Raw genomic sequence first — 11,703 nt, 5'->3', positions numbered from 1 at the left:
AGTCCTAAGCGGCCTACAAGCTACGGTGTACCGGTTGAGACGCATAATAGATTTAGCTCTTTAGCTAGTCCTACACCCCAGTCTACCGGGCACCACACCTTAGTTATAGGGGACTCCATCACCCGAAACATAAAGCTTAGCAAACCAGCCACAATAAAGTGTATCCCCGGGGCCAGAGCACCTGACATTGAAGCTAATCTTAGGGAGCTAACTCGCAACAGGCCTAGTAAACACGTACGACAGGCTAATCGCACCACTAATTATGCGAATATAGTTGTACACGTTGGCTCCAATGACACTAGAATGAGACAGTCAGAGATTACAAAGAGAAACATAGCCAGGACTTGTGATCTCGCCAGAAAGATGTCCAGGCATCGAGTAATTGTCTCTGGCCCCCTGCCTGCGAGAGGCAATGATGAGAGATATAGCAGATTAGTCTCGCTTAACAAGTGGTTGGCTAGCTACTGTAGGCAGAAGGGACTAACGTTTATTGATAACTGGCCCTCTTTCTGGGGCAAACCAGGCTTGCTGATGAGAGACGGCCTTCACCCTAACCAGGAAGGCGCCATCATCCTGTCTAGAAACATAGACTACTATTTAAGTCTCACTTGACTGACTACACTAGAGCAAGCCCGGTCACAGGCAACTACAATGTCTGTTAGTCCGGGTGAGGAGTCAGTTAAGCTAGAACTAGCCAGCGCCAGGCTGGATAATCCATGTACGCATAGCAATTCTCTTAGAATAATACACAATTCACATAATGTTTTTTCTGTTGTGTCTGTGTCAGGGGTGGACATGCATTCTACTGAGGTGGCAAATCATGATATGTCCAGTCTATTGCAGCACCAAACAAACAATCGGAAAATTCCCGTCATATCAATTCCTAGATATGGTCGAAACTATTTAAAGTGCACTACGCATAATAAACGCAACATTGTTAATATTGCCACTACGGATAATCTTAACAAAAACTCGTCAAAACAGCCCAATACCTATAATATGGGCTTTTTAAACATAAGATCATTGTCTCCCAAGGCGTTATTGGTTAATGAGGTCATTAGAGACAACAATCTTAACGTCATTGGTCTTAGCGAAACCTGGCTCAAACCGGACGAATTTTTTGCGCTCAATGAGGCATCTCCTCCTAACTATACGAATGCGCATGTTGCCCGCCCTCTTAAAAGGGGAGGGGGTGTCGCACTAATATACAATGAAAATTTCAACCTTACCCCTAACCTAAATAATAAATATAAATCGTTTGAGGTGCTTACTATGATGTCTGTCACACCGCTACCTCTCGACCTGGCTGTTATCTACCGCCCCCCTGGGCCCTATTCGGACTTTATCAGTGAATTCTCAGAGTTCGTTGCTGATCTAGTGACGCACGCCGACAATATAATCATAATGGGGGACTTTAATATCCATATGAATACCCCATCGGACCCTCAGTGCGTGGCGCTCCAAACCATAATTGATAGCTGTGGTCTTACACAAATAATACATGAACCCACGCATCGCAACGGTAATACAATAGATCTAGTGCTTGTCAGGGGTGTCACCACCTCCAAAGTTATGATACTTCCATATACTAAAGTAATGTCCGATCATTACCTTATAAAATTTGAAGTTTTGACTCTTTGTCAACAAGCTAATAATAATAATAACTGCTATAGCGGCCGCAACATTAATGCTGCCACAACGATGACTCTTGCTGACCTACTGCCTTCGGTAATAGCACCATTCCCAAATTATGTCGGCTCTATTGATAAACTCACTAACAACTTTGACGATGCCTTGCGCGAAATTATTGATAGTATAGCACCGCTAAAGCAAAAAAGGGCCCCTAAAAGGCGCACCCCATGGTTTACAGAAGAAATTAGAGCTCAGAAATTATCATGTAGAAAACTGGAACGCAAATGGCGCGCGACTAAACTTGAGGTTTTCCATCAAGCATGGAGTGATAGTTTAATAACTTATAAACGCATGCTTACCTTAGCTAAAACTAAATACTACTCAAATCTCATCCGCCTCAACAAAAACGATCCTAAATTTCTGTTTAGTACAGTAGCATCGCTAACCCAACAAGGGACTCCTCCCAGTAGCTCCACCCACTCGGCAGATGATTTTATGAATTTCTTTAATAAGAAAATTGAACTCATTAGAAAGGAGATTAAAGACAACGCATCCCAGCTACAACTGGGCTCTATTAACACAAATACGACTGTATATACGACGGACACTGCCCTCCAAAATAGTCTCTCTATTTTTGATGAAATAACATTAGAGGAATTATTACAGCGTGTAAGTGGGATAAAACAAACAACATGTTTACTTGACCCACTTCCTGGGAAACTTATCAAGGAACTGTTTGTATTATTAGGTCCATCAGTGTTAAATATTATAAACTTATCACTTTCCTCCGGCACTGTTCCCCTAGCATTCAAAAAAGCGGTTATTCATCCTCTGCTCAAAAGACCTAACCTCGATCCTGACCTCATGGTAAACTACCGACCGGTCTCCCACCTTCCGTTTATTTCCAAAATTCTCGAAAAAACTGTTGCACAGCAGCTAAATGAACACTTAGTGACTAACAATCTCTGTGAACCTTTTCAATCCGGTTTCAGGGCAAATCACTCTACGGAGACAGCCCTCGCAAAAATGACTAATGATCTATTGCTAACGATGGATTCTGATGCGTCATCTATGTTGCTGCTTCTTGATCTTAGCGCCGCTTTCGATACCGTCGATCATAATATTTTATTAGAGCGTATCAAAACACGTATTGGTATGTCAGACTTAGCCTTGTCTTGGTTTAACTCTTATCTTACTGACAGGATGCAGTGCGTCTCCCATAACAATGTGACCTCGGACTATGTCAAGGTAACGTGCGGAGTTCCCCAGGGTTCGGTTCTTGGCCCTGCACTCTTTAGTATTTACATGCTGCCGCTGGGTGACATCATACGCAAGTACGATGTTAGCTTTCACTGTTATGCTGATGACACTCAACTCTACATGCCCCTAAAGCTGACCAACACGCCGGACTGTAGTCAGCTGGAGGCGTGTCTTAATGAAATTAAACAATGGATGTCCGCTAACTTTTTGCAACTCAACGCTAAGAAAACGGAAATGCTGATTATCGGTCCTGCTAGACACCAACATCTATTTAATAATACCACCTTAACATTTGACAACCAAACAATTAAACAAGGAGACTCGGTAAAGAATCTGGGTATTATCTTCCACCCAACTCTCTCGTTTGAGTCACACATTAAGAGTGTTACTAAAACGGCCTTCTTTCATCTCCGTAATATCGCTAAAATTCGTTCCATCTTGTCCACTAGCGACGCTGAGATCATTATTCATGCGTTCGTTACATCTCGTCTCGATTACTGTAACGTATTATTTTCGGGCCTCCCTATGTCTAGCATTAAAAGATTACAGTTGGTACAAAATGCGGCTGCAAGGCTTTTGACAAAAACAAGAAAGTTTGATCATATTACGCCTATACTGGCTCACTTGCACTGGCTTCCTGTGCACTTAAGATGCGACTTTAAGGTTTTACTACTTACGTATAAAATATTACACGGTTTAGCTCCAGCCTATCTCGCCGATTGTATTGTACCATATGTCCCGGCAAGAAATCTGCGTTCAAAGAACTCCGGCTTATTAGTGATTCCCAGAGCCAAAAAAAAGTCTGCTGGCTATAGAGCGTTTTCTATTCGGGCTCCAGTACTCTGGAATGCCCTCCCGGTAACAGTTAGAGATGCTACCTCAGTAGAAGCATTTAAGTCCCATCTTAAAACTCATTTGTATAATCTAGCCTTTAAATAGACCCCCCCTTTTTTAGACCAGTTGATCTGCCGTTTCTTTTCTTCTCTCCTCTTCTCCCCTGTCCCTTGCGAGGGGGAGTTGCATAGGTCCGGTGGCCATGGATGAAGTGCTGGCTGTCCAGAGCCGGGACCCCGGGTGGACCACTAGCCTGTGCATCGGTTGGGGACATCTCTGCGCTGCTGACCCGTCTCCGCTCGGGATGGTTTCCTGTTGGCCCCGCTGTGGACTGGACTCCCGCTGATGTGTTGGATCCACTGTGGACTGGACTTTCACAATGTTATGTCAGACCCACTCGACATCCGTTGCTTTCGGTCTCCCCTAGAGGGGGGGGGTTACCCACATATGCGGTCCTCTCCAAGGTTTCTCATAGTCATTCACCGACGTCCCACTGGGGTGAGTTTTTCCTTGCCCGTATGTGGGCTCTGTACCGAGGATGTCGTTGTGGCTTGTACAGCCCTTTGAGACACTTGTGATTTAGGGCTATATAAATAAACATTGATTGATGATTGATTGATGTAGTATCGACTAGATACGCTCCTGTACTTGGTATCATTACAGTGGATGTCAGGTGTAGATCCACCCATGGCATTTGTTTACATTGTGACACCGGTGAGCTATTGTATCCTCCTACGGTGTGTAGTGAAGCATGTTTAGCTATTCTGCATCCTACAGTGATAATGCTACTTGTAAGAAACATACTTTATTTGTTGCCATGGAGGCCAGGATTAGTGATTTAGAAGTAGCTAAAACACTGTGGATGGATGTTAGCCGCTAACTAGCTAGCCATGTCTTAAAGCAGCTCTTCCTGAGGGTGTTTCAGTGTTATAACTTCACCTTTATCTTTACTTTTTACACCGAAATGCGTCCATTCTCCCTTTTCTGTCTACACACTGTGTCTGCTTGTAAGTACTCTGTGTGTGTGCGCTGCCCAACATGCTCCTCTGCTCGTAAAACCAGCAGGTACTTTTTAGAGGCGGTTCAGTACCGAATACCGGTATACTATACTAGTACCGGTATACCGTACACACCCTATGTCGGTCTGAATCCAACTCGTCGATCCGCCTATGTGCCGGTTCCTACAGCTGACGCATCATCCCGTCGTCTGATTGTTACCATGGTGACGCCCTCCCTCCCCCAGGCGTCACATGACCGTCCCAGGTGTTTGGCCTGCGTCTGGTGGAGCGCATTGATTCCCCCGCACAGTGGGGCCCTTTGTGCACCCGTGGTGGGAGAAATCTCTTTATCGCGGGTGGAAGTCAAACCTCACCGCAAAGGCCTCGATCCGCCTGCACCGAGCTGGCGTCACTTAGGACCCAGGGGAATCCAGCGGTGTTTGATCACCAGCCAATATTAGGAGCTGATAATGGCTAGTGATTGTTTATCCCGTCTTGTTGTCCTGGGGGAAGGTTATGTGGATAATAGGGATGTTCCCATGAAGGTTTTACGCTGCCCATTCCGATCATCCATGAGTGAGAACGGCCGATATCAATACCGATATCACTTGTATTAAATGTACATTTTTAAATGTATTTATGTTGAGCGCTATTGGTATTTTAACAATAAGTTAAAGTTAAAGTACCAATGATTGTCACACACACACCAGAAATGTGTCCTCTGCATTTGACCCATCCCCTTGATCACCCCCTGGGAGGTGAGGGGAGCAGTGAGCAGCAGCAGTGGCCGTGCCCAGGAATCATTTTTGGTGATTTAACCCCCAATTCCAAGCCTTGATGCTGAGTGCCAAGCAGGGAGGTAATGGCTCCCATTTTTATAGTCTTTGGTATGACTCGGCCGGGGTTTGAACTCACAACCTACCCATCTCAGGGCGGACACTCTAACCACTAGCCCACTTGTTATAAAAATAAATTAGGCTCCAGCACCCCCCGCGATCCCGATAGGGACAAGCAGTAGAAAATGGATGGATGGAAAGAATAAAAATAAATTAGGCTCCAGCACCCCCCGCGATCCCGATAGGGACAAGCGGTAGAAAATGGATGGATGGGAGAAAAAAAATTATAAAAATAAATTAGGCTCCAGCACACCCCGCGACCCTGTAAGGGACAAGCGGTAGAAAATGGATGGATGGATGGAAAAAAATTGTTATAAAAATAAATTAGGCTCCAGCACCCCCCACGACCCGATAGGGACAAGCAGTAGAAAATGGATGGATGGGGAAAAAAAATATAAAAATAAATTAGGCTCCAGCACCCCCCGCGATCCCGATAGGGACAAGCGGTAGAAAATGGATGGATGGATGGAAAAAAATTGTTATAAAAATAAATTAGGCTCCAGCACCCCCCGCGACCCCAATAGGGACAAGCGGTAGAAAATGGATGGATGGATGGAAAAAAAAATTATAAAAATAAATTAGGCTCCAGCACACCCCACGACCCCGTAAGGGACAAGCTGTAGAAAATGGATGGATGGATGGATGGGGTAAAAAAAATTATAAAAATAAATTAGGCTCCAGCATACCTCGCGACCCCGTAAGGGACAAGCGGTAGAAAATGGATGGAAAAAATTGTTATAAAAATAAATTAGGCTCCAGCACCCCCCACGACCCGATAGGGACAAGCAGTAGAAAATGGATGGATAGATGGAAAAAATAAAAATAAATTAGGCTCCAGCACCCCCCACGATCCCGATAGGGACAAGCAGTAGAAAATGGATGGATAGATGGAAAAAATAAAAATAAAAATAAATTAGGCTCCAGCACCCCCCGCGATCCCGATAGGGACAAGCGGTAGAAAATGGATGGATGGATGGAAAAAAAAAATTATAAAAATAAATTAGGCTCCAGCACACCCCGCGACCCCGTAAGGGACAAGCGGTAGAAAATGGATGGATGGATGGGGGGAAAAAAATTATAAAAATAAATTAGGCTCCAGCATACCTCGCAACCCCGTAAGGGACAAGCGGTAGAAAATGGATGGATGGATGGAAAAAATTGTTATAAAAATAAATTAGGCTCCAGCACCCCCCACGACCCGATAGGGACAAGCAGTAGAAAATGGATGGATGGGAAAAAAATATATAAAAATAAATTAGGCTCCAGCACCCCCCGTGATCCCGATAGGGACAAGCGGTAGGAAATGGATGGATGGATGGAAAAAATAAATTATAAAAATAAATTAGGCTCCAGCACACCCCGCGACCCCGTAAGGGACAAGCGGTAGAAAATGGATGGATGGATGGGGGAAAAAAAATTATAAAAATAAATTAGGCTCCAGCATACCTCGCAACCCCGTAAGGGACAAGCGGTAGAAAGTGGATGGATGGATGGATTGAAAAAAAAAAATTATAAAAAGAAATTAGGCTCCAGCATACTCTGCGACCCCGTAAGGGACAAGCGGTAGAAAGTGGATGGATGGATGGATTGAAAAAAAAAAATTATAAAAAGAAATTAGGCTCCAGCATACTCTGCGACCCCGTAAGGGACAAGCGGTAGAAAATGGATGCATGGATGGGGGAAAAAAATTTTATAAAAATAAATTAGGCTCCAGCACACCCCGCGACCCTGATAGGGACAAGCGGTAGAAAATGGATGAATGGATGGAAAAAAAGGAACAATTTCCCTTGTGGATCATTAAAGTTTGTCTAAGTCTAAATACGCATATTAGCATATTAGCTAATGCTAACGACACAAGCTTCATTACATTACAATAGCATGTACAAATACGTTAGTGGGTGTGGCTTATCTAGCGGTGTGCTCTATATTCCCCTAATAGGCCAAAATTCCACCCCAAAAATGTGCAGTTCTCCTTTAAATTTTGGTGAAAATGTCTTTGAAAACACGGCAGTTTAGAAATGTTGCAACCAAAGACTGAAACAAGCCCAACAAAGGTGACATTTAGCGCTGTTGGACAACTGGCCGCACACAAACACGCGCCCGAGGAAAGAGTTTAGTGTGAGAACATTTCACCCGTCTCACGTCACCTTTTTCCTGCGTGATTCAGACCCCACTTGCATAACGCAGGAGAGTATTTTCAGCTCCCAATAGTGGGAAGCCAGGTTTGACTCCACCTCCCTCTCCGCTCTGTGCACCACTACGTGCCCGACAGGGAGTCAGCCAGGCGGGGAAAGTCTTCCACCGTGCCGTCACCGCCGCCGCTATAGCGAGGAGTCAAAACAGCGGTTCCTCTGCCACCCCTCTGATGTAATGGATGGATACGACACGCTGGGAAGTTTCAGTTTCTACTAAGGTTGTACGGGTATACCAGTACTAGTATAGTATCGCGGTACGGATTAATCAAAAACTGTACTATACTCTGTTTGAAAAGTACCGCTTCCTTGCGGGTTTTACGAGCAGAGGAGCATGTTGGGCAGCGCACACACAGAGTACTTACAAGCAGACACAGTGTGTAGACAGAAAAGGGAGAATGGACGCATTTTGGTGTAAAAAGTCAAGATAAAGGTGAAGTTATAACACTGAAACACCCTCAGGAAGAGCTGCTTTAACACATGGCTAGCCAGCTAGCGGCTAACATCCATCCACAGTGTTTTAGCTTCTTCTAAATCACTAATCCTGGCCTCCATGGTGACAAAGTGAGTTTCTTACAAGTATCATTATCACTGGAGGACAAGGAATAGCTAAACATGCTTCACTACACACCGTAGGAGGATACAATAGCTCACCGGCGTCACAATGTAAACAAATGCCATGGGTGGATCTACACCTGACATCCACTGTAATGATACCAAGTACAAGAGCGTATTTAGTCGATACTACTATGAATATTTTTTATTGTCACAAAATCTTTTTTCCTTTTAGAAAAAATTCAAATTATATTTATAAAGTCAGTAAATACGTCCCTGCACACAAGAGGACTTTGAATATGACCAATGTATGATCCTGTAACTACTTGGTATCGGATCCATACCTAAATGTGTGGTATCATCCAAAACTAATGTCAAGTATCAAAGAAGAGAAGAATAAGTGATTATTACATTTGAACAGAAGTGTGAACATGTTCAAACAGAAAATAAGCAGATATTAACAGTAAATGAACAAGTAGATTAATAATAAATTTTTACAGTTTGTCCCTCATAATGTGTACAAAATAATAGGTGTATAAATGACACAATATGTTACTGCAGACTAATTAGGAGTCTTTGTTTGTTTACTTACTACTAAAAGACAAGTTGTCTAGTATGTTCACTATTTTATTTAAGGACTAAATGACAATAATAAACATATGTTTCATGTACACTAACATTTTTTGTTCAAATAAAGCCAAAATTGACATTTTTTTGTGGTCCCCTTTATTTAGAAAAGTATGGAAAGACATTTTGGTCGCGGTACCAAAACATTGGTATGGAGACAAGCCTGGTTTGTAACAATGATGTTGTAACCTTCACCAGCAGCAGAAAGTCACATAGTTCCACATCCACACTGCCAGAATGTGTTCCCAGTGATGACATAACGGCAGATGAAAGCTGAGAGGAGGAAACAAATAGCTCCTTCCTGTCATTGTGAGACATGAGGTGTTCATGGCCAACAGTCCACGTGGAGTTCCATGTCTCGCCGGGACACGGCGGCGGCGCTACAGTGCGCAGGTGCGTGTGAAGTGGACTGCACACAAGACATGACATCATGCACGCAGCCTAAATTTAACCCAGCAGCAATGACATCACCCTTTGGAGGAGAAACTGCCAGACTTGTGGGCTCTAGTACAAAGTGTGGTGATGCCAAGTGTATTTTCACCCAGGTGGTTGGTGCCTTGCTGTTTCTCACTTGTGTCGGCTCCAGCGTGGGCCTGCATTTTTCAACAACAGACTTTTATCGTAACAAAACAGCGTCTTTCTTTTTCATTTCCAGTAATACGCTGTAAAGACCACCGTACATTTTACCATAAAATGTATTTTAATTTTTACAGTGTAGAATTCGATGGATAACTTGCTTTGTAATCGGAAGTCAAGCAGATATTATTTGGACAAAAAAATGTGTTGCAATATTGGATATTATTGAAGTTTAAAATGTATTCAATTTCATGCCGTAAATAAAAAACTATTCTGTCAAAATGTAAAAAAAAACATAAAAGCTTGTTTATTGACGCATAATATTTTCAGGGGTTTGTGGTACATATAAAATGATGTGGCGGCCCAGATCTGGCCCCTCGGCCTTGAGTTTGACACCTATGGTCGGCAACCTAACATGTTGAGAGTCATATTGGACCAAAAATACACAAATAAAAATCTGTGTGGAGCCGCAAAAAAATGTAAGCCTTATTATAAGTGTTATAATGAAGACAACACATGATGTAAGTGTCTATATTAGCCTACAATCAAAATGACTTTAAAAGTCTTATATAAGTGTTATAATGAAGACAACACATGATGTAAGTGTCTATATTAGATATATTAGCCTACTATCAAAATGACTTTAAAAGTCTTATATAAGTGTTATAATGAAGACAACACATGATGTAAGTGTCTATATTAGCTATATTAGCCTACTATCAAAATTATGTTTAAAGTCTTATATAAGTGTTACAATGAAGACAACACATGATGTAAGTGTCTATATTAGCTATATTAGCCTACTATCAAAATGACTTTAAAAGTCTTATATAAGTGTTATAATGAAGACAACACATGATGTAAGTGTCTATATTAGCTATATTAGCCTACTATCAAAATTACTTTATAAAAGTCTTATATAAGTGTTATAATGAAGACAACACATGATGTAAGTGTCTATATTAGCTATATAAGCCTATTATCAAAATTATGTTTAAAGTCTTATATAAGTGTTATAATGAAGACAACACATGATGTAAGTGTCTATATTAGCTATATTAGCCTACTATCAAAATGACTTTAAAAGTATTATATAAGTGTTATAATAAAGACAACACATGATGTAAGTGTCTATATTAGCTATATTAGCCTACTATCAAAATTATGTTAAAAGTCTTATATAAGTGTTATAATGAAGACAACACAAGATGTAAGTGTCTATATTAGCTATATTAGCCTACTATCAAAATGACTTTAAAAGTCTTATATAAGTGTTATAATGAAGACAACACATGATGTAAGTGTCTATATTAGCCTACTATTAAAATGACTTTAAAAGTCTTATATAAGTGTTGTAATGAAGACAACACATGATGTAAGTGTCTATATTAGATACATTAGCCTACTATCAAAATTACTTTATAAAAGTCTTATATAAGTGTTATAATGAAGACAACACATGATGTAAATGTCTATATTAGTCATATTAGCCTACTATCAAAACGACTTTAAAAGTCTTATATAAGTGTTATAATGAAGACAACACATGATGTAAGTGTCTATGTTAGCTATATAAGCCTATTATCAAAATTATGTTTAAAGTCTTATATAAGTGTTACAATGAAGACAACACATGATGTGTCTATATTAGCTATATTAGCCTACTATCAAAATGACTTTATAAGTCTTATATAAGTGTTATAATGAAGACAACACATGATGTAGGTGTCTATATTAGCTATATTAGCCTACTATCAAAATTATGTTAAAAGTCTTATATAAGTGTTATAATGAAGGCAACACATGATGTAAGTGTCTATATTAGCTATATTAGCCTACTATCAAAATTATGTTAAAAGTCTTATATAAGTGTTATAATGAAGGCAACACATGATGTAAGTGTCTATATTAGCTATATTAGCCTACTATCAAAATTATGTTAAAAGTCTTATATAAGTGTTATAATGAAGGCAACACATGATGTAAGTGTCTATATTAGCTATATTAGCCTACTATCAAAATTATGTTAAAAGTCTTATATAAGTGTTATAATGAAGGCAACACATGATGTAAGTGTCTATATTAGCTATATTAGCCTACTATCAAAATGACTTTAAAAGTCTTATATAAGTG

The 11,703-nt window shown here is 40.9% G+C and overlaps 1 protein-coding gene across 1 annotated transcript in view; it reads right to left on the bottom strand.

Moving 5' to 3' along the window:
• smurf2 (SMAD specific E3 ubiquitin protein ligase 2) overlaps positions 1–11,703 on the bottom strand; it is a 170,662-nt gene that overhangs the window by 127,364 nt on the left and 31,595 nt on the right. The window lies entirely within an intron of this gene.

Source organism: Entelurus aequoreus, linkage group LG25 (assembly GCF_033978785.1).
Source record: "Entelurus aequoreus isolate RoL-2023_Sb linkage group LG25, RoL_Eaeq_v1.1, whole genome shotgun sequence".
NCBI lineage: Eukaryota > Metazoa > Chordata > Actinopteri > Syngnathiformes > Syngnathidae > Entelurus > Entelurus aequoreus.
Note: the sequence above shows the minus strand (reverse complement) of the source record. Positions and strands in the feature narration are given on the sequence as shown.